Source organism: Emydura macquarii, unplaced genomic scaffold (genome assembly GCF_026122565.2).
Source record: "Emydura macquarii macquarii isolate MOO-44397 ecotype Brisbane River unplaced genomic scaffold, CSIRO-AGI_Emac_v2 contig_2473, whole genome shotgun sequence".
NCBI classification, from domain to species: Eukaryota; Metazoa; Chordata; order Testudines; family Chelidae; genus Emydura; species Emydura macquarii.
The window spans coordinates 7147989-7173819 of record NW_027132610.1 but is presented as its reverse complement, the minus strand read 5'-3'; the positions used below and the strand labels follow the sequence as shown (position 1 = coordinate 7173819).

The 25831-nt window shown below is 44.3% G+C and overlaps 1 protein-coding gene across 2 annotated transcripts in view; it reads left to right on the top strand.

Moving 5' to 3' along the window:
* ATP8A2 (ATPase phospholipid transporting 8A2) overlaps positions 1–25831 on the top strand; it is a 523365-nt gene that overhangs the window by 123372 nt on the left and 374162 nt on the right. The gene's annotated exons all lie outside the window — the stretch shown is intronic.

Here is a 25831-nt window from a genome sequence, read left to right as displayed (position 1 = left end):
TGACATTAGATGTTTTGGGCAACCTCTAAGATGGTTGGAATTAGCCTGGGCAAATACACATATGTCAATTCACTGTGCAGGGTAGATCACTTGAGATGTAAGCAACATTAGAAAGACATTGTGGTTGTTCATGTCCTCTGTACTTGGACCATGCATAGTGAATGGAATTTTCCTCTGATAGTACCTGAATAACTAGTTATGTGCTGAGGTGATCTACAGATCTTGTCTCCTTCTGAAATGCTGATGCCTGTGCTTTCTCTCCAATTCCAAAAACAGCTCCCCTGTGGCTTCAACGTCAGTATCAGTACTTGGTATTGCCAAACAGCCCAAGAGAGCACCTCCAAAAGGAGCCAGCCAGGAGAGGTGTACAGATCTCTAATAGAGGCTCTGTCTACACTGATGATGGCATGTAGAGTACTGGGTATGGCTATGAATAGCAGTGTAGATGGTGAGGCACTGTTTAGGTGAGTAAAGACACTGCAGAGCCTTACAATATGTATCCTGCATGGCTCTCTACACATCGGAGCAGTGCATCCTATGTCTACACTGCTATTTTTAGCAGTTTTTTGTCCTGCCGGAAGGGAAAGAATTTCTCTGCTGCCTCCCCCCTGTCCGAGCCTTTCACTGCTGCATGTTGCTACACTCTGCAGTGTGGATGCAGCCTGCTTTTCACTCTGGTGTATAGCCACATGTATCCTACATGCCACCAGTGTACACAAGGCCAGAGAGATGGTTTCATTCCCACCTACGCTTTTATTGATTTGTGGCTTTGGGAATGGGTAATTCACCCTTTCTGACTGCATGGCAGAGATGCAAAGCTTGCATTTGCTTGTGTGTACCAGAATAATTATTTCCTTTCTGAAGGGTTGGCAGGTAGGGTAAGGTGATTAGAAGAGGGAGACTTTTAGCAAAAAGGTCATCTTATCTATATCAGTTCTGCTGTTGCTGCTATGTGGATTAAGTTATGATCCTCCACCCATGTGACTGCATTGTGTTCGGGTCAGACTCGGTAAATCTTTTTATACAGCTGTGGCAATCTGTGGCCCACTTTTGCCTTACAGAGAACAAATAATTCCTATTGATGACAAAGGATGAGGTCCCTGACGGAGAAAAAAAAGGCTGGGTTATTTGTCTGAATTCTGCTGTTGCTTCTATTGTGATCAGAGTACATTATGCTTTCTAGTCATCACTAATGTATGGGTTGCAACAATAAAGGTCACATATGTTTTTATTACTTCTCCTGGTTACATTATCTTTTTTGGTAAAATATCTCTTGTGGGAAGCATTGCACCCTGTCAGACTGCATTATTAGGGGGTATAATGTTTGAATCATCCTGTCTGTCCAAGGAAAAATAATTTACAGAGTTTTGATTTTATTTCTTTATTAAATGCATAGAATGTGCCTATTTTAGACTCCATGTACATATACAATTACTTATTTAATTACAGACAAAAAGATTCAGATCAGCGTGATGTCAACCTACAAGACTCCCAGCCCATCAAAATTACAGACTAAACCCCTGGAGCCTTTGAGTGCTCTGTTTCCTTTTCATTAGAACTAAATGGTGCACTCTCTTGGCTTTCCCACTGACTAACTGAAAATGATGACTGTCGAGGGCTCGATGGCTGGGGTTCAAGCCAGAGAAGGGAGGGGGAAACATCTGGAGGAAATAACAGTTGCATGCCTCTTCGATATAGGGTGTTTACCCACAGTTGACAGTTAGGTATACAGTCCAGGGTTGTGAGAAAGTCTTCAACATTTTAAATTTTTTTATGAGAAAATTTTCAATCCTGGTGAGATAAAAGGTTTTTTTTTTGTTTTTTTTGTTTTTTTTTTTAAACTTCTGAGTCACTCTGAAGTAGTTACATGAACAATACAAATATTTGAAAGTTGTTGGTCCTAGAAAGACAAGTCTCTAATTTCAAGCTGTGAATGACACCTTTTTAAGTATTCTAAATGTGAAAAGAAAAATGATAAGACTACTAAAGTTTTTATCATGCCTTTTGAAAATAGTCAGAACGTTTATAGATCTGTCTAGAAGCCTGAAGGAGAAATGGGTGGAGTCATTGATGACTGGAGAGAGATGCATATATAGAATCAACTGTCACTTGATTTGAAGAGGAGAGTGGGTGGAGTTCTTAACTCTTACGGAAGTTGGTTTGCTACCATTTACAGACTTCTGGAAGGTAGACAAGGTATTTGATAATGTGCTTCTTGATAAGATTGGCTAACATCTCTTTTACAGTGTTGAATTCACTAGGTGGCTGTTTCTCCTTCTAACTGTTGTAAATGTGAAAGCTACTGAACAATAATGCCAAGAAGATTCAGTGTATGAATTATTATGACTCAGCCTCATACTGAACGAAGTAGGAAACAAAGAACTGAATAGACTGAAGTAATGAAAGTAGATAATTCTTCTGCAGTAAAATGTAAACATTATCAAGAGTTGCTAAGTAGCAAGAGAGAGAGGATTTGTGCTCATCTGAAGTGCAGAATCAGAAAATAGATCAGATCAGTGATAAAATGGATGATTCTGCAAATTACAATACAGTATGCTCCCAGGAGAAAGTCAGGGATACAAACCTTAACACACTTAAAACCACCTTCACCAAACAAGGACACTACACCAGAGAAGTAGATCACATCATGGAACAGGCCGCCTGAATATTTCCAGAGATCTGGTGTAGTGGTTTCCGGTGGTTCCTCCCTGTCAGCATCAGAGGGAGGCCACCCTGCGTCGCTTTGCCACCTAATGGCTGAGAGCCGATAAACGGGATTAGTATAGTCAGGCTCAGCTTTCTGTGTGGGGCAGAGCAATAGTGAACAGTCAGGCTCAAACCCTCTGGGCAGGGCACAGCAAAAGCAGTATGCGGCCCAGCTCCCTCTCTGGGGCAGACAGCAAACAAACACAGGCTGTCCAGCCTAAGGCGGGTAAGGTGGGGTGGGGTTGGCATTGGGGTAGGAGGACCCAGGTCCACTCTACTCCACTGGGTCCTAGCCCAGGGCCCTAACAGTGGTGGGGAATCCTGCCACTGGGTCAGCAGGGATCCTGCTGAAACATGTTGACCAGAGTTTCAGCAACATAACCGGACTTATGTCTAGTTTCCCTGGGCTACTTCCTGCTCCTACCTGTTCATAGGATTCCATCGCTCATGGGTCCTCAGGATTCTTGGGATACTAAGCAGCCTGCAATTCTAGCAGCCCCTGAGGGTATTCTCCTGGCGGCAGCTCCTCCAGATATTCCTCCAGAGGCTGGGATTGATACAGCTCGGTCCCTGAGTTGGGGCCAGCAGCAAGGCAGCAGTGTCCAGCTCCTTCCTTGGCTCTCCCCCAACTGAGCTGGAGGCCCTGACTTTTATATTATCTGTTCCGCCCCTCTGCTTCTGGCGCAAGGGGTGGGCCTGGCCTGGCTCCACCCACCAGGGGGTGAGAAGTGGCTCCTCCCTGTCAGCATCAGAGGGAGGCCACTCCGCCTCACTACACACCCTACCCCCCTCAAGTCCAGCTCCCAGGCCCTGAAGCTGGTTGACTCCCGCTCCCCCAGGCATGATAGAAAGTCCATGTTCGCATTGTCCTTACCTGCTCCGTGTTGTACAGTGAATGCATACAGCTGGAGGGTAAGGTAACAGTTTATCAATCGGTTGTTGGCTTCTTTCATCATATTTAGCCATTTCAGGGGAACAAGGTCAGTCATGAGCACAAAGGGATTGCCCAGGAGCTAATACTGGAGAGCGTCCAATGCCCATTTAACCATAAGGGCCTCCTTCTTGATGACTGAGTAATTCCTCTTGCAGCGGAACAGCTTTTGGCTGATCTACAGGATGGGGTATGCCTTCCCGTTGATCTCTTGGGAGAGGATAGCTCCAAGTTCCACTTCGGAGGCGTCTGTCTGGACAGTGAATCCACGGGTGAAATCAGGGCTGCATAACACCAGCTCCTCAAGGCGGGCCTTGAGGGTTTGGAAGGCCTCCTCACACTCAGCCATCCAGCGTACATGCCACGGGCTGTCTTTAGTCAGGAGTTCAGTCAGGGAAGTCGCAATGGAGGCAAACTGGGGGACAAACCAACAGTCATAACCAACTAGCCCCAGGAACTGGTGCACTTGTTGCTTTGTTGTGGATGGTTCACAGGCCTGCAATGGGGTGAACCTGTCCTTGGCCCAGGGTGCCACCTAATCTGGCACTTCTTTGGGTTGGTGGTTAGGCCCGCGATCCACAGGGCCCATAGGAGGGCCACCGCATGGTTGAGATGGTCTTCCCAGTGCTGACTGTGTAAAACCATGTTGTCGAGGTATGCTGCAATATAGGAACCATGGGGCTGTAGGAGGTGATCCATCAGCCTTTGGAAAGTCGAAGAGGCCCCATGAAGACCAAAGGGCATCTGAGTAAATCGGTAGAGCCCCATTGGCATGGCAAAAGTGACCTTCTCCCTCAAGCTTGGGTCGAGGGGGATTTGCCAGTATCCCTTTGTGAGGTCAAGGGTGATGATTAAGCGAGCTTCCCCCAGGTTGTCAAGTAATTCATTTCTCTAAGGCATTGGGTATGCATCAAGTTAAGGATAGTGTTGACCCTTCAGAAGTCAATGCAGAATCACAGGGTTTGGTTGGGTTTTGGCACTAACACAATGGGACTGCGCTACTTGCTTTGGGACCTCTCTATGACATCCAGTTCCAGCATCAACTGCGCCTCCTTCTTGACAACTGCCTGCATTCGTTGTGGGAGGGTCTGTGTCATCTCATGGACTACCACCTCAGGGTCAGCCAGGATGGGATGGTGGACCAAGGAGATCTGGCTGGGTACGGCGGTGAAGGTCTGAGGGAAGGCCTTAAACAGTCTCTGAGTCTGCTTCCATTGTTCCTTGGTGAGGGTGTCCCCAATATGTAGTTCCTTAGGGCCAGCCGCCACTAGGACCTAAGGCCCCAGCTCTGGTTTAGAGGAGTATGGGGCAATCAGTAGACCCTCCCGCTTTCACCATGGCTTCAGGAAGTTGATATGGTATAACTGCCTCGTCTTCTGTCAATCTGGCTGTTGAATTTCATACATTACAGATCCCACCCAATGGTCTCTTCATACAGCCCCTACCAGCGGGCCAGATGGTTGGACTCACTGAGGATAGCAGGAACAGGATCTGGTCACGGGTTCAAAGACCGAAGTTTGTAGGTTTGCTCCTGAGCCCCTTAGGGAGTCTGAAGATTCTCCTTCTCCAGAGTCCCAGCCATGGGTAAGGTGTCCTGGAGTTGGAAGACATGCTGCAGGAGTCCCTGGCCAAGAGACGGCAAGAGCTCCCAGGTCTCACGCATAAGGTCTCGCAGTCCACAGGGTTGGCATCCTCAAATGGGGAGAACTTTGTGGAGGCCTGTGGCACCGCCTTCATGGCCAGCACCAGGGGCAGAATCTGCTGGTCCCATTGGTACAGCTCTCCCAGGGGGAATTTGCACAGCATTTGTTTTAATATTTGACTGAAATGCTTGACCAGTTCATCGGTCTGGGTGTGGTAGACGGAATTGTGTAATTCTTTGAATGAAGTCCATTATTACTTTGCTTTGTTGAGCCACATCAATATGTTATGAAGTTCCTTCCTTGCCATAAGGTCAATTTGTTTTGAATTGTTTTGATGCAGTAATGGTTCATAGCTTCTCTATGAACTACTTGTCATAGGTGCTCACGCATGACATCGTTGTATTTCCCAAGAAGCTCTACCAAACCAAGGTAATTACCATTATATTCAGTGAACAACTTATCCGATGAGCCATAGAAAGCCAAATTATTCTTTGCAAGGAAGAGAGTAATTGAGATCAGATGCTTGAGCATGTTCCTCCAATGATGGGATTCTACATTAACAATGCACTGGTTTTCTGCATCTATGCATTTATTCAGCTTGAGCCTGGACTCCACCTCCATCCATTTAGAGTAGGCCATAAAATGGCCAGGTGACTTTTCATGTTGCTTCAGAGCATCAGCTAAGTTATGACAGTAATTGTACTTGGAAAGCACAAGCAACAATTTGGCATTCTTGTAAAATATTTTGCAACAAAACCGGAACACTGTGTCAGTTGATTTTGAGTAAACTAGCCAACGCCGATTCAGTTTCTCACCATTCTTGAGCAGTTTTTCATGTTGTTTCATGTTCATGTCTTTCGCAGCGTGACTTGGAGAAGTGTTGCTTCTGCTCATTTACTGGAAATGTCATATCCTCGATTTTGCCTGGCCCTTTCAAAATTGTACAACCAATATCAGCAGAGTTTAGGATCGCCAGCCATAATGCAGGATATGATGTATCAATTTGTGGTGTGCAGTTTTTCTCGCTGCTGATTCTTATTATCGTTTCTCTCCTTTTCATGTAAACTAAGGATGTAAAAATTGGTTTAATTAAGTATCCGTTTAAATGTCTAAATATAGAACATTTAAACGTTGAAACATTAACTTACCCTGCAGTTGCAGATGTAGGTAGAGGCGGGGAGTGGGGGGAGACATTAGGCAGTGACGAGCTTCTCCTCCAGCTGGCTCAAGCACACTGAACTGCCGTGGAGTTACCGGCTCTGCTGGCTGGGTGCTGGCAGAGTCAGTGGTCTAGCTCTGGCAGAGGCTGCTGGAGGAGGGCGGAGGCAGAGGTGGCCTGTCCAGTAGGTTCTGGGCACGCGGTTGCACAGTCACAGCTGGGCAGCGCTCGCTCAGCGGGGAAGCTCCCCTGAGGACAATGTTTAAACTAATTACTAAATGGTAAGACCACTGCTTACCGTGTAAACATTTAAACGTTTAGCCGCTTATGTCCCTAATGTAAACCACATTTTTCTTTGTCATTAGTCTCATTTTCATGTGAGCCTCATTCTTCATTATAATCTTTTTTATGCCGCAAGGAAAACTGGATGATTCTCCATCGCTTTCCTCACATTTCCATTCTGTATCTTCAGGTAAATCTGCTAATTCCTTACTAATAGGACTGCCATCATTTATACATCACTCCTCAATTTCTTCTGCACTGGGACGACCGCTACTGCCTAAAGCCTGGTCTGTGTTGTTCTGTTTCAGATATTTTCCCATCAAATTTGCCCCTTGCTGCAAACTAGATTTCAATTTAGCTTTTCGCTTCCGATATTGAGTTCCTGAAGGCTTCTTGGGGGGCATCTTGTATTTTCTACTGGGGCAAACAGACTGTATTAGGGAGAACAAAAGTGTATATTCTGCAGTCTTAGAAAGTCATCAAACATTACATGTTAAGCATGGCAAAAAAGTAACAGTATTTCTTTGTTATTGTTGCATGGATAGGCATTCAACAGATATCTCTGGAATCTCATTAAATATGTCCTTTATTAGTCACTACTTACACTCTTCAAGTCTTAAAACACAAATAGACTTTCACAGTTACACAATAAAGCAAGGTTTGTGGTATCGCAGCTGGGCTCTCACTTCACTTCGTTCTTCTAACTGACTTGCGATGTCCCACCCTTGATGTACTCACAAGAGCATGGCTGACAACATTCTAAGAGGTTCAAGGAAAATGTAGTTCTCAGTAAGTCTGGAAGGTTCCACAAGATTCTGCAAAAGTCCAGAACATTCCAGGAGAATAGTGAAAAATGATTCCACAAATGGAATATCTGAAACATTTTACTTCAAACATTCAATTTTCCCTTTTGTCACCAATTACAAGAACAGCACTCCAAGCCCAGCGCCCTCCAAGCCTGCCACCCCAGGCCGGTCGCCGGCCCCTAAATCCAGCTCTGTACACCAGTCTCTGTGGAATGTTGGGTCAATGTAATTCAACATGAACTGGAACCACACAAGGATAAAATAAAAACAAACAAACAATGATTCAGAAAAGCTATGGAACTTTCCTGTTACTTAAGCAACATGACTGATGCCAGATACAAAGGTCTGGCCACAGTAGAAAAAGAGAGATGTCTTGAGTTCCCCTTCATCTCTTTTAGCATGTAAAATTGAAGATGCAGACTTTGATCCCAAATCTGTGCTTTACAAAGGGGGTGATGTCACAGTTTTTTGCTTTAAAATAGCAGTAAATTCTAGAATAAAAATCACAAAAAGCAAGATAATTTAATTCAGAATGTGTCACATTTTATAAATTCTGCACTCCTTTCTAGCCAGGTCACTGACAGTAAGACATCATTGTAGTGGATTGGTTTGGTCAAAACTTCATAATAGACTGAAAAAGTTGAGCAAGTAAATGCGTATTACTGTTTAAGGGCAAAAACAAGCATTGTAGACCTAACTAGTTAATAAACCATGGACTTGATGACTATGTTCTTGTTTTACATACAGAATTTGAAAGCATTTCATTTGCACAACATATGCCTTTTTGTGATTGAGAAAGAGAAACATGCTTACAAATTTTAACACTTTTGTTTTATTTAATAGAACATTTGTGGGGCTTGTCTTACCTTGGTATTTTTTCCTCTACACCAGGGAAAAGAAGCAATTTTTTTCCAATTTTATCAACTTATAAATATCAATTAAAAAAATCCTGGCAATCTTGAGGTCATATTAGATCCTCTGCTGCCTTTTATTCCATCTACACTTGGGAAGGAGATTGCAACTGTTTTTCAGATGTAGATTTCCTCTGTGGTATGCTTGCCTTTGTCACCTTGTAATTGGATTGTTATAATGCACTGTACACCTGAAAACTACTTGGAGATTGCAGCTAGCGCAAAATACAGTGGCCAGCTTTGTTAACAGTGCTTTTTACAAAGAGCATGACATCTGTGTCTGCACTGGCTTCCATTTCATTTTCAGGAGTGAAACAGCAACTTCAAGGAGTTGTTTTGGGTCTATTTAGCTCTGAATGGTTTGCGTCCTGGCTAACATAAAGACTGCCTCTCTCCTTTTGTTGTACTGTGAAAGTCAAGGTCCAGATATGAACACTAGGAAGGTCATAATAGGGCACTTTTCATGAGGAGCAGTCAATTCTGGAATTTATTCCAGATCACAAACATTAGCTCTTTCAGGACAGAGTACAAGACTCATCTCTACAATGTGGCTTTTTCACTATAACTCTAACAATAAAAACAAAAGTCTCTACATGTGCTAGGATAGGAGGGGGAGAGGAAAAAAAGACTTCCTATCGCAATTTAAATGTTATAATTTTGTAGGGTGCAAAGATACTGGCGATGAGCTTGGTACTGGATAAATACCCAGACATATGATCATCCCCCTCCTCCACTGCTCTGTCATGACATGCATTTGTTGACCTTGCAGACGTGCTGCCGTGGCTGTTTTGCTTAAAGGTTATTGAGTATTTTTTGGGAGAAAGTGTCTCGGGAGCATTATTGTTATTCTTCAAGTGCTTGCTCATGTCCATTCCACTATAGGTGAGTGCACACCTCCGTGCCTGGTTCCCGGAACATTTTTCCCCTTAGCAGATCCCATAGGGCCGGCTCCAGCGCCCCCTGGAGCCCTGCGCACATGCCGCAGTATATGAGGCGCTGCCGGCCCTACGCCTCCTTAGTTCCTTCTTTCCGCCCGTGACGGTTGCTGGAACTAGCCTTGCTCTCAGCGAGTACTATTCTCCTTCTTTGAATTTGTTTCTTATTCTAAATAGTTTAGTTAGTTAAGTAGTTGTTAAGTGTTGTTAAAAAGAGTAGTTAGAGATAAAGCAAGTCCCTGCAGGGATTTACAGCAGTCGGGCTATGCCCTGGTCACTGGGATTCAAGCCGTGTGCCTCCTGCAGGAAGGCCTTCCCGCTCAGCGACCCCCACGACCACCACCTTAAATGCTTGGGGCAGGCACACATAAAAGAAAAGTGCGAGATCTGCAGGGCTTTTAAACTGAGGACTCAGAAGGACCGAGAGATCCGGTTAAAAGCCCTTCTGGTGGAGGCAGTGCTCTGCCCACCGTCCGAGCCGGCCCACTCCACCTTGGCACTGAGCGTGACCTCTGTGCAGAGCGCACCGCCAACACCGGTCTCGACTCGGCACTGCGCAACATTGCCAGCATCGGCCTCGACTCAGCATCACGCAACATTGCCGTTACCGAGGAGGAAGAAGGCGTGCGCGGAGAACGGACACTCCCCTGCGCTGTCAGTATGGGCAGGGTCGAGCTCGGAGATGCACCAGCCCTGGCCCGTTGAGTCTTCTCCAGTGCCTGCATCTCTGGTCAGGGAGCCTCCCCCTACTCCTGGGAGTGGGAGAGTGCCCCTGCTGATGCCGTCGACACCGGAGGCTTTCCAGGCAGCAAGAGCCTTGTTGCCTTGCCTACGCCACCTCCGCCCCTCCCTCCGCTGAGGGAGAAGGGGCTGGTGTCATGGAGGAAACCCACGTTGGGTCCCCCTGAAGGGCGGTGGAGATCCCCGGTACGGGGAGGAAGATCTCCCACCAGACAGCCACCGGGGGTAGAGCAGAGACCCTCCTCCAGCAGTCGCGTCAGGCCAGCGTCTACTTTGACTCAGGACGTGGAGTCTCCCTCTCAGCACCGACATCGATTCCTGGCACTGGAGGCAGCGCATGCCAAGAGGCGGCACCGGTCAAGGTCTGCCAGGCGGCGCTTGGACAGCTCCCGTTCTAGATCCCTAGCGCAGCAGCAGCCAAGGCCTCCACCTAGGCCCTTTCAGCCCTATAGAAATAGGCACAGGAATACGGGGTTTAGAGGGAGGAATCAGCCCCCCAGCTTGTCCTCAGCCCCCCAGTAGGGGCCCTCCAGGAGGTTGGGCAACCAGAGCAGACAGTTTTGGTGGTGCGCCCGAGGGTGGTACCCCTACTGCTCTCCTGGATCCGCCCCACCCCTTCCTAAACAGGTTAAGACCCTTCTATCCCGAATGGGCAAAGATCACGTCGGACCACTGGGTCCTTGGGATAGTCTCAGGGAGCTATACCCTACAGTTTGCTTCTACCCCCCGCCCCAACAACCCTCCCCCTCTGTCACTCGTCAGGGATTCATCTCATGAGCAACTCCTCTTACAGGAGGTGGACTCCCTCCTCAACATAGGAGTGGTGGAAATGGTCCCTCAAAGCAGAAGGGAGAAGGGGTTCTATTTGAGGTACTTCCTCATCCCAAAGGCGAAGGGTGGTCTGAGACCCATATTAGCCCTGTGTCATCTAAACAAATATGTCAAATGACTCAGGTTTCGCATGGTCTCCCTAACCTCCATAATCCCTTCACTGGATCCAGGAGACTGGTATGCCGTCCTTGATCTCAAGAACGCATACTTTCATGTGTCTATCTTCCCCAGCCACAGGCGTTTTCTCTGTTTCACGGTGGCTGGCTCCAGTTTACAGCCCTACCCTTTGGCCTATCCTCGGCTCCAAGGGTGTTCACCAAATGTATGGCGGTAGTGGCTGCCCACCTGAGACAAAAGGGTGTGCAAATTTTTCCTTACCTGGACGATTAGCTGTTCAGGGGCAGGTCCAGGTCCCAAGTGCAGGAGAGCATGACCCTCACTTGCTCCACGTGCAGCAGGCTGGGACAGCTCACAAACGAGCAGAAGTCCACAGTAACTCCAGTGGAATGCATAGAATTAATTGGGGCCACCCTGGACGCTTCCCAGACCAGAGTGTTCCTGGCTCAGCCACGTTTCGAGGCGATGGTCTCTACCATCTCCCAGCTGCACCGATGCCCCACGACAACAGCCAGGCACTGCCTACAGCTGTTAGGCCATATGGTGGCCTGCACGTACGTAGTGACACTAACTTGCCTGAGGCTCAGACCACTCCAGGCATGGTTGGCCTCACTATATGTGCCGAGCAGACACCCATTGGTTCAGGAGGTCACAGTTCCCCCGCCCGTCCTAGCCTCACTAAACTGGTGGTGGACTCTTAGGGTAGTGACGGAGGGCGTTCCATTCAGGGAACTGGTTCCGTCGGTCACCCTAATTTTCGATGCTTCGGATGTAGGATGGGGAGCCCACATCAGCGCCAACTTAGGCACTCAGGGTCTCTGGTCGGAGGAGGAGACGCTCCTGTACATCAACATGAAGGAACTCAGGGCCATTTGCCTAGAATGCAAGATGTTTCTCCGATTCCTGACAGGCAGAGTGGTGCAGGTCCTGACAGACAACACCACATCCATGTTTTACATAAACAGGCAGCAGGGAGCACGCTCCTCAGCCCTCTGTGAGGAAGCTATCCATCTGTGGGACTTTACTGTGAGGCATGATTTCTGCTTAACTGCCTCTCACCTCCCGGGAGTGAGGAACGATGAGGCAGATCGCCTCAGCAGGTCGTTTCTACCTCACCACGACTGGTCGTTGCACGCAGAGGTGGTGGCTATGATCTTCCAGAAGTGTGGTGTTCCCCAACTGAACCTATTCACGTTGGCCTGGAATGTGAAGTGCCTGAGGTACTGCTCACTCCGGGGTCGTGAGATTCGGTCAATTTTCGACGTGTTCCTCATCAACTTGACGGGGACGCTCACGTACGCGTTCCTACCCATTCCACTCCTGCTCAAGGTCCTGCTGAAAATAAAGAGGGAGAGGGTGAAAGTTATACTCATTGCTCCAGCCTGCCCAAGACAGCACTGGTTCAACATGCTGCTGGACCTCTCGATTGCCCCACCCCTGGAGCTCCCGAGGCGACACGACCTTCTCTCCCAGGACCATGGTCGCCTGTTGCACCCGGACCTGGACTCCCTGCACCTCACAGCCTGGAGGCTCTATGGCTGATGAAGGGAGAGAGAGCCTGCTCAGTGCAGGTCCAACAAGTGCTGCTTGGCAGCAGGAAACCTTCCTCACTGGTCGTGTACTGGGCTAAGTGGAAATGGTTTACTGCTTGGGCGGAGTCCCAGGGCATCTCACCCAGCCTTTCACCTGTACAGGCGATCCTGGAGTACCTGCTTCAGCTAAACCTCCAGGGTCTGGCCTCAATGAAGTTTCACCTGGCGACCATTTTGGCCTTCCATCAGCCGCTAGAGGGGAGATACCTGTTCTCTATCCCATGTTGGTCAGGTTCGTCAAGGGTGTGGAGAGGTTTTATCCTCAGGTCTGTGACCCGGTGCCTCCCTGGGATCTCAACCTGGTCCTCTCGTGACTCACAGGGCCGCCCTTTGAACTCATAGCTTCATGCCCTCTGCTCATGCTTTCATGGAAGGTAGCCTTCCTGGTGGCCATTACCTCAGCCAGGAGAGTCTCCGAGATTAGGGTCTTGACCTTGGAGCCCCTTATATAGTATTCTATAAGGACAAGGTCCAGCTGAGGCTGCATCCGGCCTTGCTATCCAAGGTGGTTTCTCAATTTCATTGTAACCAAGATATTTTTCTCCCCGTGTTTTTCCCAAACCTCATGGCTCGGAGGAGGAGAGGAGATGGCATTCGCTGGATGTGAGACGAGCCCTTGACTTCTACATCGAACGTACAAAGCTGTTCCAAAAATTGACGCAGCTCTTCGTCGCAGTGGTTGACCAGATGAAAGGCTCACCTGTCTCCACCCAGCGCATCTCCTTGTGGATTACATCTTGCATCAAGTTTTGCTATGAGCAGGCGAGGGTGCCGCTTCCAGGAACCATCACAGCGCACTCAACCAGAGCTCAAGCCTCATCTACAGCCTTCCTGGAGAGAGTGCCGCTGCAGAACATCTGCAAAGCTGCCACCTGGTCATCGGTGCATACCTTCACTTCGCACTACGCCATCATTCAGAAGGCGAGAGAGGCCACGGGATTCGGCAGAGTGGTGCTGAGGGCAGCTTATCAGTAACCCCTACCGACCTCCAAGATATTGCTTTTTAGTCACCTATAGTGGAATGGACATGAACAAGCACTCGAAGAAGAAAACAAGGTTACTTACCAGTAACTGATGTTCTTCGAGATGTGTTGCTCATGTTCATTCCACAACCCATCCCCCATCCCCACTGCCGGAGTTGGCAGAAAGAAGGGATTGAGGGGGCGTAGGGCTGGCAGTGCCTCATATACTGCAGCATGTACGCAGGGCTCCAGGGGGTGCTGGAGCCGGCCCTACGGGATCTGCTAAGGGGAAAAATGTCCTGGGAACCATGCATGGAGGCATTCATTCACCTATAGTGGAATGGACATGAGCAACACATCTCAAAGAACATCAGTTACTGGTAAGTAACCTTGTTTTTTGTAAATTATACTGAAATAAATCTGTAAATAAAATTACAGAAGAATGGAATAAACACTGAAATGTATGGTGATCTTTTGGCTGTCTTAAATCCTCTATATTACACTTGGTCATTAGTTTGTGATTAATTAAAATGTAAGCTGATAAGAGAGAAACGATTGTAAGGTGGGCTGATTTTCCTTTAGCCCAATTATCTCAGATGGAAGAGAAAGTTTGGAAAACTACAATTATTGGCCTCAACCCATTGAAAGAAGGTGTGAGTCTTTGACTTTTGACATAGATTGCTCTGATAGCAGTGATCTTGGTTAAGGATTTGATCTTGCAAAATGCTGAATGACCTCCAGTCCCATTGAATTTGAAGACCCTTTGCACCTCACATAACTTTGCAGAATCCAGAAACACTTTGCAAAATCCAGTCCTAGGTGATTAGGCCTAGGTAAAAAAAAAAATCACCTGGAAAGGTTAAATTCATAGCAAGAGGTGTCCATTTATGCCTTTCAATGTCAGAGCAATGGAGGAGTAATTTGAGAAAGCCTGCTAACCTTCTACTGGTTTCAGCTAGTTCTGCCAGCTCACACTTTCATGAGATTTAAAAATATATATGGACAAAGAGACTACTGCAATTTTAAAGGTGTGAAAGATCAGTGCCTTCATCCTTTGTGCTTTTCTTTCCCCTAGCCTCGCTGCTTTAAAATAATTCTTTATAATTACACATTTTAGCTGATGTGATTAACCTTTATCTTTTCCTGGCCTGTAACTTTAGATAAATCAGACTTAGAAATGACAAACTAAATCTTCAGCCATAGATGTCTTTGGTCCAGATCCTAAGAATAGGGTTGTAATAGCTCTCTGAGTGATTAAAGTTTGGAGGATGATAGTCATTTCTGTCAAACATTCACCATGATTAGTGAAGAATTTAGTTCTGAGATTCCACTCATTAGTATTCTCAGAGTATTTCAGCATTAAGTGCAAGTTTTATACTTTGAAGAAACCACAAAATGTACCCCCTGTTGATAATTTTAAAGCAATGAGTATTCCTCACTAAGAATCTGCTTAATGAGAGCAGGCATTTTCTACTAACAACCTTGAAATCAGTACGTAAATCTAATACTTTATATTATTCCTCTTTTATTTAGAATTTTTTGTAAATACAAAAATGCTTTTGCTAATGACAGCATGCAGTGTTCAGTTTTCCACTGTTGCCCCCACATATAGTAAAAATTTGATTCAGATTCAATGGATTTTATGTATAGCAGATTTTTTATGGTTATAAAATCCAGCTATGTAGTGATACATAGAGGAAAAAGTGATACAGGAGCATCAGACATCTTTCATAAACACCAGAACTAATGGGAACCCTGAAAACATTAAGAGCATACAGTGAGATAAAATGAGAAAGATCCATAGCTCGTCAGACAACCCAAGAACTTGTTGATTTATAACCGTTGGCCTCCTAAGTGAAGAAAATTGGTGATTACATGGTACGTCATGAATGTATGCCATGAGAAATATCTAATATCTTTGGTGATTGTGATGCTTGAGCTCAGATAACAAGCTTCTCCACCATAACAAGCTAGCAAGTTTATTGTTGCAGAGCTACTGAAGCAGTATATCAAAGAAGTCATCGTTACATCAGAGGCTGAAGTCAGTTGAATTTCTTCATCAGTAAGGTTTATTCTGTGATCAAGGTTCCAAGAACAGCTATCAGTGAGTTAGGTTCTTTATACATTAAACATTTCTAGTGACCTGGTTGTATTTTTAGTAGAGAAGGGCTATTGAAATGCATCCAAAACAAAAACTTTATGTATATTTGACTAATAATAAATATCGTCACTTCCTTTATTCTGAAAATAAGTTCCATTGTTTTCTTCTTGACTGGCTAATAGTTTATCCCTAATTTTCTTTTAAATTTAACAGTTTTTTAACAGAAACAATATTAATTATTTGTGTCTATTGTATCAGTCGTAGAAATGGTTTAAACATATGGATACTTTTTAAGTTCAGCCTATTGAATCTAGTATCAATGTGTTTTTATCTTATATTGAAATCCTATGAGTTGGAAGTATATTTCATGTATTCTACCTTCAAAATCATTAATTTAAAAATGAATCCATACAAGATTCGAGCTTAGAGTTTTTAAAAAGTGATACACTTTTTCCTTGTGTGATTTTCTATTATATTCTTTGGCATGAAGCAGTAGGTGAGATGTGAGTGAATAACTGTCTTTACTTGTTGAGTGGTTGCATTTTTTTTTAAATCATACACTTGAGGGGGAAAAAACCACCAATCACTTCTGTTCTTTTCCATTTCCAGCAGTTCTCTGCAGAGAATAATCCTTTACTTAATTTAACTAAATTCCAGAAATTTATCATAGAAATCTACAAATATTTATCCCTTATAGATTGAAGACTACATACAGATACATACTCATACTTGCTATCTCATTTTCTCTCACATTCTCCTAATGGAGTTTTTCAACTTGAAATACTTCAGGCACTGATATCACTTACAATAACATTTAGATTCCATTTCTCTTTTTAAAATCAGGTTGGAAATTCACTGTAAAATAATCTTATTTTGCTGCATTTGACCTGGATAAATCTCTTTCGTCGATGTCTCATTGTAGACCTTGAATTGGGTGGGTGAATAGGGCAAACGGTAAAAGAAAACTATCAGATGACCAAAGTAAAGACTGTGAAGAACCCCTGGTATGGGCATATGAGATCATGGTTAAGAAATTCAGCATAGTTTTCCACTTTTAAAAGCTGCAGAAGGGAGAGCTGGGAAATAACATCTATCAGTTCTTGGGTTAGGGAGTATATAATTAGGTATGAATGAAGTAATGTTTTCTTTTATAGGGCATAAAGGTATTTGGGGCCCAGTCTTGCACTCCTTTTTCAGGCAGAATTCCCCTTGATTTCAATAGCATTGCCTGTTTGAGGACTAGAGGATAGGAGGTTACATATTAATTTGAGGTAATATATTAAAATGTTGAGAGTTAAAGAAAGGAAGGAACAATAATTGGAGGAACAAATTTGAGTAGCTCAATTCTTCAACTGTAATTCATGTGAGTAGACCTTTCTCATGCCATTAATTCGAGTAGCCTCAGTGGGGCAACTCATGCAAGTAAAGATTATTCACATGTATAAAGTTTTGTAGATTCATTATGATATTGACAGGTGAGTGAAGAGCAAACAACTTTAGGTTGACCTGTGTAGCAATACATGCTTATTTTCTCATGCATATGAGGGACCACTGATACATGCTGCATATTTGTGGAGTGGTTCAGTTTAATACTGTTAAGTGAATATTCTAAAACTTGTTTGTTTTCAGATTGGTGCTCTTTATTGTTCATTTTTGAGTTAGTAAGTGTTGTGGCACCGAATTCGGGATTAATTAGTAGCATAGTGGGCAATATGTCTCGCAAGCCTTAGGCCTTGTGGTACAAATGCATGTCCCATTGCACCTATTTGGTTTTGGGGCCTTTGAAAACTAGGATCTGTTGTTGTAGGTTACAGGCCTGCTCATACTCATGTGTTTTATAAGAAATTGCATCCTGTCTGTTAGGCAAGAGATGCAGACTGGAGAAACCCAGAGGCAGGGAAGGACCTGGGAGGCGGCTCTCGGCACCTGTCAGGCCAGAAAAGAAGACATCTCCAGGGAGCTGGAACAAGAAGGGGATGAGCCTGAGCTGGGCTGTGAACCCTTGAAAGAAGCATTATATGGAGTGTGAACTTCTGGGCAAAAGGGCTAAGGCAAAACCCTGAGGGGCAATTAATAGATTCCAGTGCCAGAAGGGGCCGTTGTGACCATCCAGTGTGACCTCCTGTATAGCATGGGCTATAGAACATCTCCACAATATAGAATATCCCCACAATAATTCCTAGTGTATATTTTAGAAAAACATCCAGTCTTGATGGAAAATCTACCACAACTCTTGGTAAATTGTTCCAATGGTTAATTGCTCTGACTGTTACAAATTTACATCTTATTTGTAGTCTGAATTTGTTCAGCTTCAATTTCCAGCCATTGGGTAGGGCTACACCTTCCTCTGCTAAATTGAAGGGCCACATATGCAGCCCACAATGGTAAATAGGTTGAGAACCACTGCTTTAAAGATATCTTTTAAAAATAGGCTTTAATCCAGTTTCTGGGAGAATGTCTACAGCCTGTAGAGGGTTGGGTTGGACAGTCGTACCGGTCCCTTTTGGTTTTGAAGTCTGAATTTATGAATCCTCCTATTCGTTCCCTTCCTTCATGGACCACGGGGAAAACAGGAAGCTCTGCATTGTCCTCAGCATACTCGTAACTCTTGTAGCTCTTCATTATGATAATAACTATAATTAAATCTCATGCTTCAGTTGGTCACCTGAAGGAACCAAGGAGGATTCTTCTTCCCAGTGCTTAATTGGCCAGATTTGAGGTTAAGAAGGAATTTTCCCCCAGGTTGGCAGGGACCTTTGAGGGTTTTTCACCTTCCTTCTCAGCATGGCATGTGGATCATCTGTTAGTCTCCTGAGGACAAGCTATTGGGCTCAATATAGAGGTAGGTGGGTGAAATGGTCTGTGTTTCACAGAGAGACAGAATAGATGATCTGATGGTGTCTTCTTGTCTTAAACTCTATGAAACTCCCATGGTTCCTCAGGATTATGTCTTAGAATCCCTCAGTTCTGGATGGAAACTGGAAGCAGGGCAGAGCTGGATCTGGAATTCACCATACAGGACCATCATGCCCTGTGTTAGCTCCATATGCTGTCTTTCTGCATATAATTCCCATTTGGAGGGGTTAAATACCATTTAACCCTAGAGCTCTCTAAATTTGAAGAGAACAGCTTGTCAAACTTGAGATCCTGAGATGGATTTCAGTGAAAATAGGGGACTAGACTCAACATTTATGAACCTAATAACTGGTTTTATGTTCGTTTCAAAATTTGGGCAGAATTTGGGCTGGCATTTTCTCTTTTTGGGGCAGTCATTCAATCTCTACTGCTTTCCTTTTTGATTTGTGGATATAAGATGAACCTCAACATATATCTATGATACTCATTTACAGTTCTCTTTGCTGTCAATAGATTGTGCACATTTGGGCCAAATTTTTAAAATTTGCACCTGCATCTTATTCTGCAAACTAACTGTAGGTACAAATCCAAGCACTTTAGTCTCTGAGTGCAATTACAGGTGCTACTACTCTGATAAGCACCTGTAATTCATGATTTGCAGTTACAAAATGTCTTTACAAATTTTGTGTCTGCAAATTGCTTCCTCAAAAAGGATGGTTGTGCCTTGGCACTTGGAAAACGCATGCCTTCTTCCAAGGGCAGAATATGGTTCTCAGCACCACATTTTGTGATCTGCTAATACTATTTTGTGCTGCATAAGCAACCTTATAATGGCCAGAAATAATCAGTGGAGAATTCCCCTTGCCTAGGGGAGCTCTCCATTGGAGGAAAGCTGGCAATGGAAGCTCTGCCACCCCTGGTGTAAGGTGAGCAGGGGGTCTGCTGTAATTTACAAGAGGCCAGAGGCTGAGAATTGCCTGGGGCCACTGCTCTGCACTACATCTGAGCATAGCTGAGGAGAATCAGAGCCTTGATGTTGTATGTTTGTAAGTCAAAACATGATGTAAAATTTAAATAAAATAATAGAACTTGGTTTTGCAAAACAAAGCTAAGGACAGGGGAAGATCCCCAATCGGAAATTACTGTGGACATAAAACTGGTTTATGGAATATTTTAATTATAGTTTTAACAAAAGACAAACTATGTTAAACCAGTAAGGTAAAGTTCTAAAATGATAGGCTCAATTACTGTATGACAAAAAGGTTAGCAGTTTTCTTGTGAAAGCAACTAACTCCTTTATGCCAAGGTGAATGCACAAAGCTAGTACAGTTTACTTGAAATTCATTTTTATACTAGTTTAAATTGTTTGTTTAGTGGCTGTATACACTTTCTTTATAATCATTTCATTGTTTAATTTTTCTTGTGTATTTTCATTAAATTAGTCAAATGAATTTGAATGAAACAGGATATTAGATTTGTTGTTTTTAGAAGTTGAATGTTTTGACATCTTGACTGATTTTAAATTTCTCAGTATTTTCATTACGATGTTAAGACTTCAGGTCTTTTAATCAGCACAGCATATTCCATTATAATCAAGAATGGCAGACTTATGAAAAGTACAGAGAGGCTTCTCAGGCCTCTAAACAGTGAAGAATAGGTCTACCTCCCACTTCCCTTTTGGGAAGTATTTTTGGAGGATGGTCCTGCTACTGATTTATTTATTGTGAAACTGGCATAAATCTCTAAACTTTGGCGGGAAATCTGATCCTAATCCTTGCAGTATGTGTTTGAAGAAGAGGCAGAGACTGCTCCCTCCATACTTGCCTGGGGCTGAACTGAGACCTACAGCTGGTAGGGAAGTGCAGAGACTGGGTGGAGACAAAGCTGAGACGGCTGGTTGGTTGTGCAGGAAGTGAGTATGTGATACCACAAATATTGTGTTAGCTATCCCCATTATAAACATCACTTAGAATCTATAGTAGATGCAGTTTAGCGCTTTTAGATCCTAGCTGGTCAGAATTTGACCCCAGGTTAGATGTATATAGAGGAAACTGCCCTACCAGTTATTTTGGGTACCAGAATTCACCACTACTAGTAGCATTTTTGTTATAAAAATCTGCACGAAAACACTTAGCTTGTTTATGCCAAACTAATGTGCAAAAATGGTACAGTTTGCACTAAGGATTTTTTAAAAGTATATAAAACAATCAAACTCATAACAAGTGTCTTCACACTGAGTACTTTGCTTGCATGTTGCATTCAGTTTCCCCACTTTTCATGTTTTCTTTCCTCAGTTATCTAAACTGAGTTTCCAGGATCCCTTTCTTACACATCTCTACATCACTGGTATCAGTAATATACCATGACCACAGGCAAGTGCATATATATGTACGTGTGTTTGTAGGTACATATATTAATATGGGCAATATAGATGTGTGTATAAACAACAAACCGGCAACCATTTTTTAAACAAACCACTTCTAATCCTTGTCTATAGTCTGTCTTCGAAGGAATGCAAATAGGGATTGACATGCTTCATTTTACTGTTCTTGCTTTATTTATTGACTTGTTTTGCTTGTGTTCTGCAGTCTGAGCAAACTGTGGTATCATGTCTTTGTTTCAGGTTGGCCATGCTGTGCTAATACTAGTAGTAATGTTTGTTTACATCACCAGTGTGTCCTTCAAATGCACTTTGCTGGTTCTTGGCAGCATCAAGATTGTAAAATAGCCAATTTAAAAGGTGCATTCTGAGCTTATAATCAGTGTGTTGCTATCCTAAACTTGCTCACATCATTCTGCAGGAATAATATTAAAAAGGGATTATTCTTTTATGTTATTTTCACATTTCAGTAATGAATAAGAAGTTGGAAAATTTAGTTATCTGATTTTCTCTATTGTTTTGTTAATTTATTCTGTAGTGTAGTATTAGGGAGGTCATCTACCCTGTGGCAAGAGCTTTGAAAGTCGAATGTTATTATTATCACATATAACTAGTGCTGATTATGCCTCTGGTTCACATTGTAGTCTTTTGAGCAGAAGAATAGGTGTCACTAACTAGGCCATATTTTAACATCTACAACACCATTTTACTTAACCACTAAATGATTTAAGGATCCATATCATGTGGTCATGCCTCAGCTTTTAAAAGAATCAAAATAGGTTTTAAGGCTCTAATCCAGCATTCCTACTGAACTCACCTGGTGAAAACTGAGCACATGCTTTTCTGGATTGGAGCCTAAAGCCTTCTGTGCTCATGACTATTGGAGAAACTAAGTGAAATTGCAGAGAGGAGGGAAATTGCAAAATGAGTCAATTTAAAAGCTAACTAAATTTTATTTCTTCTCAGTTGGTCCCGGTTTGAAAGTAAATTCTATAGAGGTCCTCCATTCAAGGATACTCTTCTGATAGCACAGAATCTGAATTATGTGCTACATTCTTGTCTGCTTAAGGTTTCCAAAAGGTGTGTATCAGGTTTACTATAGGCATTTCTTTGGCAATCGTCTGCATAGTATTTAAATGTCTTCATTTAAGTATGCATTTCAAATACTTCACTGTGACTGTATTAGTTGCTGTGCATAATAGCAAGTAAGTCCTGAGGGAACATAGGGTAAGTTGCTTTACTAGACTGATACTTCTGCTGTCCAACTTCTACTGCGTAAAAAAATGAGGCTTCCATCATTTGTTGGCATCACTGCATAGATACGAGAAATAGGTAGAAAGTTTTTCCAGTTTTTCATAAACTATAAAGAAACTGTCCAATATGGGTTAATAACTATGAATTGCTGGTGAGGCAAGGTGGGTGATGTAATATCTTTTAATGGACCAATTTACGTTGGTGAGAAAGACAAGCTTTTGAGCTCTTCATGTCTGGGAAATGTATTCAGAGTATCACAGCTAAATACAAGGTGGAACAGATTGTTTAGCATAAGTAGCTAATGCATATTTCAAGGGACCATTCAAGGTGAAGTGCCCCGTTAACACCTCTCCAATCTTGAGGGGGAAGAGGGAGGGGAAGCTGAGAGTGCATTAATTGGGTTATAGATTGTTGTAATAAACTGTATATCCAGTGTCCCTAATCAGTCCATGACTTTTAGTATCTAGCAAAGTTATGAATTTAAGCTCCCAGCCTTGTATTTTGAAGGTGTTGTGCAGGTTTCCTTTAAGGACGAGGTCTGAGAGGTCAAAAATAGAGTGATCGCTTTGTGAAAAGTGTTCACCCACAGTTAATGGGGTGTTTTTGTCTTATCGTCTTTCTGTGTGAGTTCATTTGAAAGTGCACTGATTGTTTGGTTTCACCCACATAGTTGTTATAGGGGTATTAGTGCGCTGGCTGAAGTACACCACATGTTGTGATAGGCCTGTGTAGGACCCATGGATGTTGAAAGGTGTGTAATGGGGGGTTTTGATCATCGTGCCATTAGAGATATGTCTACAGATATTGCATCTGTTGTTCTGGCAAGGTCTGGTGCCACTTTGAGTTAGTGTCCTGGTCTGTGGGGAGTTTGTTTCTGATGATGAGCTTGGGGGGTGGGGGTTGTTTGAGAGGACAGAAGAAGGGGGTTGGGAAAGATTTCTTTCAGGATGTGGTCCCCATTGAGTATGAGATGTGACTGTTTGATGATACCCCGTATTTACAACCCTGAAGGGCCACCAGTCTATCAACTCATAAAAAATGTATCGACGAATGCACCATTAAATCACTACATATTTAAAGTAAACATTTTGATGCTACTGTGCTCATTTTTGCATTAACTGTTTTACATCTACAAATTACTCACAGTACGTCACACACTCACGGACAAAGCACTGGTGTAGAAGAGTGACTGTCATTACACTCGGAAGCATGTGGCCTGGCAGGTAAGTCATGGTGGGTGGCCTGCTAAGTGCAGGCCAAACTGCAAGGCACTGATTTTTAGAGTCTTCCTCTTCAAGCATGATAGGTCCTGGCTGCTTCACCAGCAGCGCACCTTCCCACCCCCACTGCATCCAGTTGGAAGGAATTCAGCAAGGAGGCTGCTCCTCGCTGATCTCCCGTCCCTCTGGCTGCAGCAGGGAAACCGCACTTGTCCTGTAGCCCCGTGCACTCCACCTGGGTCCCTAGGCTGTGGCTCCCTTCTGTAGCCAGGGGGATGGGAAATCAGTGCTTCCCTTCCTCTGGCTCCAGCAGGGACTCCAGCGCCTGTGGACCCAGGAGGAGCACTTTGCTGTGCTCCCTGCAACAGCCAGGGGGAGGGGAGTGTTGATCTCCCGTCCCCTTGGCTGTAGCAAGGAGCCTGCACTTGGCTTGTAGCCTCGCAGAAACACACTCCGCCTGAGTCCTTAGGCAGCAGCTCCCTTCTGCGGGCCACTTTGAAAGACCCCTCTGGGCCACAGGTTGGGAACCACTGCTGTATGGGTTCCAGGGTGAGGTGGTAGGTGACAACTAGAGATGTGTGGCCAGAGGGAATTTTATTTCTGCATTGAGGCAGGTTCTATTAGGATATTTGGTTGGCCTGTTCCATGATGTGATCTACTTCTCTGGTGGAGTGTCCTTGTTTGGTGTAGACGGTCTTGAGTGTGTTTAGGTGTATATCCTAGACTTTTTCCTTGGAGCATTTTCTGTGGTATCTGAGTGCCTGGTTGTAGATAACAGATTTCTCAGTGTATTTGGGGTGGTTACTGTATCTGTGAAGGTAGGTGTGGTGATCTGTGGATTTATTGTATATAGTTGTCTGTTGGGTTCCATTGCTGAAGCTGATTGTGGTGTCCAGGAAGTTAATGCTAGTGTGGAAGTGTTCTAGAGAGTGGATGGGTAGTGGTTGTTGAAGTTGTGGTTGAAATCTATAAGGGAGTTTGTTTTCTGTCCAGAGGATGAAAATATCATCCATGTATCTCAGGTATGTCATTGGTTTTGTGGCGCATTTTTGTCCAGAAATTCTTTTTCAACATGGCCCATGGGGAGGTTGGCATATTGGGGAGCCGTTCTAGTGCCTGTGGCATCCTTTACTAGAGGGTCCTCTGAACTTAATTGGGAGTGTTACAGTTGGGAAAATCCTGTGTGCTACAATCCAGCCTTGGTGACTACAATTCCCATGATGCCTTGGGGAAGAGAGAGACTTCCAGGGAATGCAGGAAGAGCATGCAGTGGGCTCCATTTTGGGGAGGAGCTCAGATTGCTTGCTGCTAGAAAGCCAGAAGCTGCTGCTGAGAGCCTTCTGGGGCTTTGATCAAGCAGTGAGGCTCAGAGGCTGTTGGTGACTTCACCGGAGCCAGGACAGAGACTGTTGCTGTGCCCAGAGCTGACTGAGGTAGGCCTGCGTTGAAGGCAGTGTGAGTAACTACCACCTTTGTTTCAGAAAGTGCTTTCAAGTGAAGGAAGACAGTAAAGAGATTTGAAGGGGTTGTCTGAGTCTGAGAGGAGGCAGAGTGGTCTTATCATCTAACCAGAACCCAGGATTGCTGACATCTGGTTAACATAACTCCAGTCTTCAGAGGGGTTATGCAGTTTGGCATGATCCCAAATTAGAATTATTCCGTCCCTTGTTGCCTTGTCTGCACTGATTCACTGAACCAACAGAGTGCTGTCCTCAGCTTCAAGATCTTCAAGCGTACCCACGCAAGCATTTAGAACTCTGAAATCCAGAGGAGTGTACACTGAGGGGTTGGGTAAATGGTGACAGTGTAAATGCAAGTTAGGCCTTGTCTACACTACAGAATTTCGTTGACACAAGTTACACTGACGATCAAAAAGCACTATAATTACATCATTTGTGCATGTTCTCACAATGTTCCTTCTTTCGGCTGAGCGCGTCCATGGTGCTCTAGCTTCAAAAGTGAGCAGTGTACTGTGGGTAGCTATCCCACTGTGCAACTTGCCACCTTCTGCAGCTAGGAGTTGTGGGAAGGCAGAATGGATCGCAGCGCATCATGGGTGCAGGCTCAATGTCCCATGATGCATTTTATTCCATCTCATCATTTCATGGGTTTCTGAATGCATTTCGCAGCATTTTTCAGCAGCCCCTGTTTACTGCACACCTGCCATCTCTGTCTGAAAGAATGGACCCTGCACTGCTCTCCACTGTTGTGGCCACTGTTCTGAACACATCACAGATGGTCATGCAGTATATCATGAACTCCCAATCTGAACAGGCATCAGAGCTGCCTATTGTGTGCCATGGAAAGAAACAACACCAAATTACTTTTGGCATTCATGGAATAGCTGCACACAGGGGACTGTTACTTTTGGGTGTGGAAACAAGCACTGAGTGATGGGATTGTT